Source organism: Temnothorax nylanderi, unplaced genomic scaffold (assembly GCF_030848795.1).
Source record: "Temnothorax nylanderi isolate EJ_2023f unplaced genomic scaffold, tnyl_v1.0 TNYL_tig0364_pilon, whole genome shotgun sequence".
Lineage (NCBI taxonomy): Eukaryota > Metazoa > Arthropoda > Insecta > Hymenoptera > Formicidae > Temnothorax > Temnothorax nylanderi.
In genome coordinates this window covers 142090-152447 of record NW_027249426.1, presented here as the reverse complement: position 1 = coordinate 152447, position 10358 = coordinate 142090, and positions in this window count along the sequence as shown.

Sequence of the window (10358 nt, the reverse complement as noted above, 5' to 3'; positions counted from 1 at the left end):
ACGCTTAAAATGCAATTTTTCACTCAAAAAACTAGTGCCAAAACTTTAAATGCGTTTTTCTTGAAACTATGTTTTTCAAAACGGTGTACACGATATCTCGAGTTCTAATCGATGAATCGACTTGAAATTTTGCACACATATTCTATGGAATAGTAGTTTCGGAATGACGGACGATTTTATCATTATAATATTTTGTTCAATAATTATTAATAATAATAACATGTAATTTGGGTCCAAAAATGCAGTGAAAAATTCAGGAATTTTTTTCTTGACACCAAAAACGAGGAGAGAAAAACAAAAGCTCCGTCATTCCGAAGACAATACAATATAGTTAATGACCATATTTTGTTTTGTTTCAGACCACCTACATTTCAGAAACCATGTACACCGTCTGACCACCTCTAAAAAGCATAGTTGCGCGCGAAGAAGTGCCTCATCGCCATATTGAAATTTTTTACACCAAAAAATTTGTACATGTTCTTGAAACCCTAATAAAGATAATGAAAAAAAAATCATTTATGTATCACCGATATTTTGGCTGAAATTAATTCCTGAAAATTCGCCTGTTTTTTTTGCTCTCCAGGGTAGACTAACCCCTTAAGATACATTTATGGATTGTATTATCATCAGCGAAATCACTTTTGCATTTTTATATAATATGTAATAGCGCTTTCGCTTTGATTAAATAAAATCATAATTCTTCAAACATACAAAAAAGATGGATTTTTCAATAAAATATAATATTTTATGCGAGTATATGTGGAATTGTTCAGGTAGAAATACGAACTTTGGATGTAAAGAAACAGGAAATATGGATATAATTTTAAACAATTTAAGAATTGAACACAATTTTAATGAAAATCAACTTGTGCAAATAAAAAAGAAATTACGTAATAATTTTTTCCCTTTATATTATAAGAAATGGAATACCGTTTCTCGTAAAAAAGAACGATTCAAACAAAAGTACTTGACATTTTTAAAAGACGAAAAAAAGACGCATTGCAAATTTACTTTCAAGCTACAGTGTTGAGGAAGTTATGAAAGCTGCTAAATGTCTGCAAAATCAATTTCATAACGACTCGGATACGGAAGAAGATATTGGAAATATTGAAGACATTAATAATATCTTTGCTATGTATATAGACTTGGAATTAACAAAAGCTAAATATGACAAGCTGCGGACATATAATAAGAAACTACATGGTAGTAAATTATATCCTCCATATAATGTTATTCAGAGTGCAAAAGAGAAGTGCTACCCAACAGATTTGAATTTCAACGATTTTGGTGCAAATGTAGATGTTAAGTCATTATTAAACCATACCACTGAAAGGATATTTTTAACGTTAAGTAAGGAAAAGCTTCCCGAATTACGCGATAAAATGTTAATTTTATATGGAAAATGGTGAATGGATGGCGCGTCCGGACAGCAAACAACTAGGCAGAAATGGCTAGCAGAAACCGTTAGTTTAGAAAAAGACCTATCAGCTAATACCGATGATGACGATGATGAAGTTATAACAGATATTTTCTGTGATAACGCTGTATTTATAATTACTTTTGTTCCGATTCAGTTAGTAGCTGAAATAATATTATCTGAAAAAATGAAAGACCATCGTTTGTTAGTTATTGCCGCCCAATAAAGTTTCAATTTATAAAATAAAGTAATTCAGTTGTAATTAATGATGTTGTGCCCGTAGCCGTGAAGGAGGGACTTTGTCGGGATGTAGGCGCCCAAAGGATTAGGATCCACGCACTTATAAATGACACTCTGTACTTTACAGTAAAAGAGGTTTTACTCTCACTTTATTACAAGAAATTTTAGTAGTACTTAAGACAATACGCGTTAAGGATGATGCGCAATTAACCTCAGAAGCGATCTCTCTGATCCTGTCGCTATTGACTTATATATTATTTTCGTTAAGGCGGAAGGAGTGCGGTGACCCCGATCGGAGCACGTCCGCGCGACTCCGCCGCTGTCTCAGCATTCTGGGAACAGAACTGTGACTCGCTTTCTTCTCGTCACGTTCCTCTTTAATAATTTAATATATATAACCAATAATCACGTATTGGTTATTAAACGTGTTCTTATTCCCAAAAGCTGATCGGGCTACGACATTCCTCCCCCTTTGAAAAAAGAAAACGAATGATTTACATGAGTTTTCGTCTTACAAAATTTACATCGAGTTTCTTAACTTACATCGTTATTTAATACAATATTGCGGTATCGCTTTCCCTTTTGGGTATTACATTATTGTCGGGTGTTTCTCGGCCGCTTGCCGTATAATATATATGTTCTTGAATAATTCGTGGTTTGCACATAGGATTCAGCTTTAGATCCATTGGTGTTCTTGGTTTATTTTTATTCCTTTTTATTATATATATTACCGCTATTGCTATAATTATAAGTACAGTTCCCGTAAAATTTGAAAATATCGGGTATGTAGTATATTTATGTATATCTATTTCGCTTTTATCTAAATCGCTGTCGATTTCTGTCAGTTGTTTGCTTAATTCCATAAGTTCTGAGGGATTTTGTATAATTTTCCGGAATTTTGACATTTTGGCAATGTCCAGTTGTTGGTTCGTCTGTTGTGTATGTCTGAATGTTATGTTATAATCGGGCAGGTGTGTCTGTATGTACGTCGTTCTTTCGCGTGCGTTTGTTCTTGCCGTCATGTCAGGCGTTACGATCTTACATTTGTCTCTTAGCGTTATTTGACCTGTCCGTTCGATTTCTATCTTTTGCATTGCTTTGTTTCTACACGTTATTTCTATGGCTTGTTTAGTTTGGGTGGAATATAGCCATGAGTTCGGATTACTTAATGCTATCCATATCGTTGTGTTGGCGTGTATGCTTCGAATACTGCAATGATTTAAATGTGTATCTATAGCTACATACGCTTGTACTTCGCATAACGCATTATTATCTACGTGATGAACAGGGTGGTTTCGCTCGCATACATATGAATTGTCATCCTTAATACATTTATTTAATTCGTTTTCCGCAATTGTACAATATGTTCGGCTATCGGTATCTATCGTTATAAGTTGTTGATTTATTTCTACAAATACAAATATATCTTCGCTTTTATGTATAGGTAAATATATCGCTTTTATTATTTCGTACGTTGGGTATGTGATCAGTGGGAATTATATAATTGTGTATATATTTGTGCCGTCACAGTAGGCGTTAATTTTCGCGAATTTTTCTATCGTTGGCCAGTTTTCTGGTGTTATTTGAAATGGAAAGTGTGTTCCCTGAGGTATCTGTGACGCTATTTCCCGTAAATTATTTATTATATTCTCAATCGGAAGTAATCTTATGTTTAGTATTCCATTTTTCGCATTAGTTAAATGTTCTATAATGTTTGTCATATCATTTGTTAAATCATTTACAATTGCATTCAGTATTAGAAAGTGTTCGTCGAGTTCTTCTCGATGTTCATACCTGGCTTTTTCGCGTAACCAGGTTTCTCTCATCCTTTCTGTAATATTTAGAAATCGATTTTCATTTTCTTGTAGAACCTGTTCCATATCATCCACGTGCGCAATAGTTGCATTTAATATTTTTATTTGATTTTTCACGGCGTGTTGTAATGTTTGCTGGTTTCCTTGCATCATTTTTAATTGTTCCTTTATGATTATTTCATCATCAGCATCCATTGTTCCGAATAATGTTTTAGCTATCGTTCCTAAACCATTGATTAATCCTCTTCGTGTTTTCCTTGGGTTTTGGTACGCGATTTTCAATCGTCTTAGTACCATTGTTACTTGCTCGTTATCCTTTTCTGTTATTTGAAGCAAGGTTTGGCAGGTTTGCCTCATGCCTTCTTCTAACGGTTTATCATAGCACAGCGCTTTGGTTTGTGCCATGTAATTTTGTAGTTGTTGGTATCGGTGGTCCATAGCTATGATGTCCAGTTTGATTACCATTTTCCATACTGACTCGGCCTGGTTCATTACTCCGATTTTTTCTAAGTATATACCCGGCTCGTGTGAATTTTTTCAGTTCAAACGATTCACGGATATCAGGTTCGGTCTTCGTACAGGTGCTCCATGCTATTAGCATCCTGTAATAAAAAGGATTTCCTAGTATTTTATTTTGGCTTCTTTGGTGTTGCTATATTCATATTTTTCAATGAATGCAACTAAGCTCTCAGCGATTTCTTTCGCTGTCTCGTATTTTTCTATTTCCTCCTATGTTCTTTTACTTTTCTACGGTTTAATTTTCTACAAACGCTTTTAATCGGTTTATGTAGACGCGTAGAGTTTTTCTCCCCATCTTAATTGTATAATTAACATCAGAATTTTTTTCAATAATCGTGTAGGGTCCTACCCATAATGAGTCTAGTTTTTTCGAACGTCCTCGACGAACAGTCTCGTCGTATAAGAGGACTTTATCTCCTACTTTAAAAGTGCTGTTTCTCGTCTTCTTGTCGTAGTTGTCCTTTGCTTTTAATTTTTCTCCCTTGAGGTGCTCTCTTGCAATCTGCTGGGTGGCGCGTAGTCTTTCCCTTAATTCCTGCGCGTAGTCATCGTATGAGTACGTAGGCCTTGGAGGTTGTGATAGGCTGTAGGCAGTGTCGCCCGATGCCCGTATATTAGTTCGAACGGCGTAAATCCTGTTGCCGTGTGCGGAGTGGTATTATATGCGAACATTGCATAGGGAATCCACTCGTCCCAATCCGTCTGTTCTGAATTAATATAGTGGCGAAGATATTCCGCTAATGTGCGATGAGATCTTTCTAGTGCGCCATTGCTTTCTGGGTGATAGGCCGTTGTCTGTATTTTTGCGATTTTTAATAGTTTGCAGGTTTTCTTAAATAACTCGCTCAAAAAATTAGTTCCTTGATTTGTTAGAACTTTTTTACAAGAAAAATTTATTTATTTTATTTTAATTAAATATTTTATTTTCTACTGTTATCTCTTTAATTCTTTGTGATTAAAATGATTCTTTGTAATATTATAATTTTGTTAAAAAGAATTAAAGCTTGGGTTAGAATGAAAAGACCCTTGAATGGGAATACAAAGATACGTACTACTTGAGTTTTATTTTTTAAAAGTAGTTGCGCAACAATTATTTTTTAAAGTAATATATATATATATATATATATATATATATATATTCTCTCTGCAATTGGCGCAATTTAAAGATTTCACATCTTTTTTTGAAATACATTTCACTTGGGTTGAGTTAGGTAACGCAATTTTGTGAATTATTTTGTTAGGGAGAAATAAAGCTACTACTATTTAGAATTTTTATTTAGAATACGGGCCTCACCTCCAATATCAATAAAATTATGCTTATTCGACAGGCCACGGGGCATGTACATGTCGCTACATTTTATCGATATGACAGGTTTTCTAACCTGAATAGTCGTCAAATTTAACGATTAATATCTCGCTTCGCGAGGCAGACCGCCGCGTTTTTCTTCCAGATTCTTTCGTTTCGTGCAAAAACGCGTCGGTTAAACGTAATTTTATCGATATTGGAGATGAGGCCCGTATTCTAAATAAATACCAAAATAATTTGTACTATGTTGTCAGTAGGTATAGTATGAAAGTTCTAACCAGGAAGCCACGAGGGGGGGTACCGCGGGCGGGGGGTCGGGGGGAGTACCGCGGGCAGGGGGGGGACCGCTGGCGGGGGGGCGTCGGGGGGGGGTACCGCGGGGAGGGTACCGCGTTTTCGTCGCGCCGCGGGGGGAGGGGGAGGGGGGTACCGCGTATCGGGGCCGCGGGATGAGGGGGAGAGGGGTACCGCGTTTTTAGGTGCCGCGGGGGAGGGAGAGAGGATACCGCGTTTTCGGGCGCCGCGGGGTGAGGGGACCCGCGTTCGCGTTTTCGGACGCCGCGGGGGAGGGGTGACCGCGTTCGCGTTTTCGCCGCGCCGCGGGGGAGGGGTCCGCGTGCAACGGCCGCGCCGCGCGCCGGTCCGCGTGACGTCACACGGCACGCTCCCGCTCGCGTTATCTCCCCCTCGTAGATGTTCTCTCGCGCTCCCGTCCCCCGTTCTCTCTCCCCCTCGCGCGCGGTACCTCTCGCTCCCGGCCCCCGTTATTTCTCAGACACACGGACAATGCCTAGAATGGATGAGTCCAGAGGATATGTGTAGAAGTTCTCAACATTAAGAAACATATTTCCAATCATAAAAATGCCATCTTCATTCTGAACAATGTTCCTCAATACAACAATGTCTCCACCAACAATCCGAAAACACAAATCTTTCCTTAATAGGAAAGGAAACCATGGTTCAGTAAATTAAAGGAAAAACATTACAGAAAAAATTACTCAACATCAGTAAACAAAAATCAGCTCACAATACCGCCCTCATGCAGTGTGCTGCTATGTCGTTTATCAATACTTAGGTTATGTTCCGAAACGTCCTCTCCGAGGAAAATTTTTGCACAATGTCTCATACTTACTGGACGCTGATCGTCATCCATGGTTCTCGGAAAGCCTGTCACTTTGCGTCAGTGTTGAATATTTGAGATAAATATTCTTCCCAAGTTATTACTTATATAAAGACCACTTGCTTGACCATTTATTGCTTGATGTCGAAAGTATCGATACTTTCGAACACTGTGATGTGAGATCCCGCGTGGCTGCAATGGTAGCGTGTCGTCGCACACGTTCGTACACGTAACGCGACGTAAATCTCACAATGCGAGCGTCAAACGACACGAGCGTAAAAAACGACACAAGCATACAACACAGGCGTAAATGACACGAGCGTAAATGACACGAGCGTTTTGAACACAGGTAACTTAGAAAGAAGCAACTCTTGATGTCAAAACAATTTGATCGAAATGGGCTGATTTTCGATGTCAATTTTGATGTTGATGAGTTTTTGGTGAATCGACGTCGAATTGACATCGATTCAACATCAGCCTTCTCACTGGGTTATTGCCATGTAGCACTTTCAATCACAAATGTCTGTACATCAATTTAAATAGTGGAAATAGGACACAGATTACAGGGCATTATTTGAAACAACGGATCTTTACATGCCAAACAGAATACACCATCCATAACTATATATGGACGGGTGTCATGTTTTCGAACAGCGTAAAGCCATGAAAATAGTCCGCTTATTCTCACGATACACGATGAGCAAAACTTTGCATGACCGGGAGTGTAATAAAAGTATATACAGCACATCTTTTTCAAATTATCCAAAGTATTAACTTCAGCTTGGTTTAAAACTCGAAAAATTTCTTTTGACACATCTTCAAACCTTTCGCTGTCGTAACAAGAATCATCCGAAAGAATTGCATCATCCGACATTTCTTCTTCTTCAGACATTGCTTCTTCTTCATTGACTTCAACTTCCATTTCTTCTTCTTCAGACATTTCTTCTTCTTCATTGACTTCAACTTCTATTTCTTCGAGAGGCGCGATATCCATTTTACTTTATATAGACTTTGTTGTACTCACGACTTCCAGTCCTCGACTACTGAGCGTACCCTCAAATTCGTCCTTTTATATCTCACTAATGTCGCATCGTTTTTTTTATCATATCTAATTTCACCGTGATCTCAGCATCCGTACAGATGCGCCTTCCGAAAAATGTACAATGTGCAGTTTTACACGTGTGCGATAAAGTCATCGCGAGACACGTATCTTCTTGAAAACGATATCGCGCCATTGACTTTCGGTGATTTGATCTGTATAACTGCTATCGAACCGCTATCAAACATCTTTAAAACATCTTTTAAACAACTAAAACATCGTTAAAACATCTTTTAAACAACTAAAACATTTTTAAAAACAACTATCAAACAACTAAAACATCTTTAAAACAGCTATTAAACATCTTTTAAACAACTAAAACATCTTTAACCCTTTGTAACTCATGTTATCAAAAATAAAAAATATGACAACTATTTTAAATTGATTTACAACAGATAAATTTATGATTTAGAATGTTGATGAAAACTTTGCCGGTTTGTAACAGTATTGTTACACGGAGTTACACAAAAGGTTAAAACATCTTTTAAACAACTAAAACATCTTTAAAACATCTTTAAAACAACTATCAAACAACTAAAACATCTTTAAAACAACTAAAACATCGTTAAAACAGCAAATAAACAACTATCAAACATCTTTAAAACATCTTTAAAACATCTTTAAAACATCTTTAAAACATCTTTAAAACAAGTAAAACATCTTTAAAACAGCTAAAACATCTTTAAAACAACTAAAACATCTATATTATACTACAAACTATGTGGAAAAAGGAAATAAAACATTGTAACATTTATACAGGGTATTCCAGAATGTTTGGTACTTTTTTCATATTTAGATAGAGCGAGCCAAACTGAGTCGAAAAGTCATGTACCATTTCGCAATTTTCGCAATAGTTGATGAGTTATTAATGATTAAAAATCGCCGTATTGGCCCGGCCCACCGCCAAATCCAAGCGCGCGGCGAGATGCGGCCGCCCCGCGGTCGGCGCGCGGGCAGTTGTTTTCTACAAGCGTCGATGATTACGCACGAGCGGCGCGTAACGCCGGGCCCCCGTCCTGAGCGATGATAGTTTCTCGCCTTTTTTAAATAGAAATAAAATTTTCTAACATAGAAAAATTTTTTGTGCGTACGTATGTACATACGAGTGTACATGCATACACAGGGAAATATCAATTGTACTGCTTAAAAAAGCGATTACTCAATTTACTTTTTTTCTTTTAGTAAGTAACGGTTGTCTTTAAGAAAGAATATTTTCTTGATAATAGTCTTAAAATGTACAAATTTTAGAAAGAGTCTTTATCATGTACTCGAAAGAAGAATTTATACTCCTTCAAAGAACATAATAAAATTTTATCAAAGAAAAGTCAAAATAATAAATAAAGTAATATGAGGACCCTCGAGATTAAAATAGGAGAAGTCAAGGCTATGAGGGTCAGAGGAAGATCACAGTGCGTAATATCAGAAATAACTGATTTATTCGTCGTTTTGATACATTACATCGATCCGTACGTTTCGGCTCAGTTTTGAGCCATCTTCAGCGGCAGTTACAGAAATTAAGTTACACGTTCTCCGTACCGTATGGTGAGTTTACCGATTCAAAGTATCAGAAACATAGACCAATTGATCCATATCTGTAAATTTGTTCAATTAATGTTGAGATATTAAAAAGATTCCTTAGGAAACTCACCATTCGGTCTGAATAACGTGGAATACAGAGCCATGTATATAATGAATACTCTCTGCGAGAAGACTTGACGATCTTATCGACACGACACATGAACAGCAATGATATGGAAGGTCTTGCAAGAAGAGGCATGTCGTAGGTCAACACACCGGCGAGGATTATAACAAAGCACGATTTGACACCGTCTCAAAATGACACAGATTTTTTGCATCATGCATATATCACGGTTTTGAGCAAATTGTAATCCATGCTCATGAACTTTGGTCGTTGGCAAATCGGAGTTTTACTATTGGTATACATGCAATATTGTGACGGTGTCAAATCGTGCTTTGTTATAATCCTCGCCGGTGTGTTGACCTACGACATGCCTCTTCTTGCAAGACCTTTCATATCATTGTGTGTCGTGTCGACAAGATCGTCAAGTCTTCTCGCAGAGAGTATTCATTATGTACATGGCTCTGTATTCCACGTTTTTCAGACCGAATGGTGAGTTTCCTAAGGTATCTTTTTAATATCGCAACATTAATTGAACAAATTTACAGATATGGATCAATTGGTCTATGTTTCTGATACTTTGAATCAGTAAACTCACCATACGGTACGGAGAACGTGTAACTTAACTTCTGTAACTACCGCTGAAGATGGCTCAAAGCTGAGCCAAAACGTACGGATCGATGTAATGTATCAAAACGACGAATAAATCAGTTATTTCTGATATTACGCACTGTGATCTGCGTCTGACCCTCATAGCCTTGACTTCTTCTATCAAAATAATTAGCAAATCAAATTTTTGTTTTAATTTTATATTTTTAACTGAAGAACTGAATAATTAGAATTTAGAATATTATTTATTTTAAGTAATATTATCAAGAAAACATTTTTTGTAAAGATCATCGTTACTTAAAAGAAGAGAAAACTGAGTAATTGGTTTTCTTAGCACTAGAATGATATTTTTTTGCGTGTGCGTATACGGCACGCCATTTTACTATTTAATAGCCATCATAAAAATTCTACCAAATTAAATTGATACTCAAAGAAAAGAAATTATTATTATGTCTAGACATACTTATAATTCATCGAATTATTATTAAGCTATAATTGAAAATGGGTGCGGGTGCGGGTGCGGGTGCGGGTGCGGGTGTGCGCGTGTGTGCGCGGGTGCGGGTGTATGTGTGCGCGTGTGTGTGCGCGGGTGCGT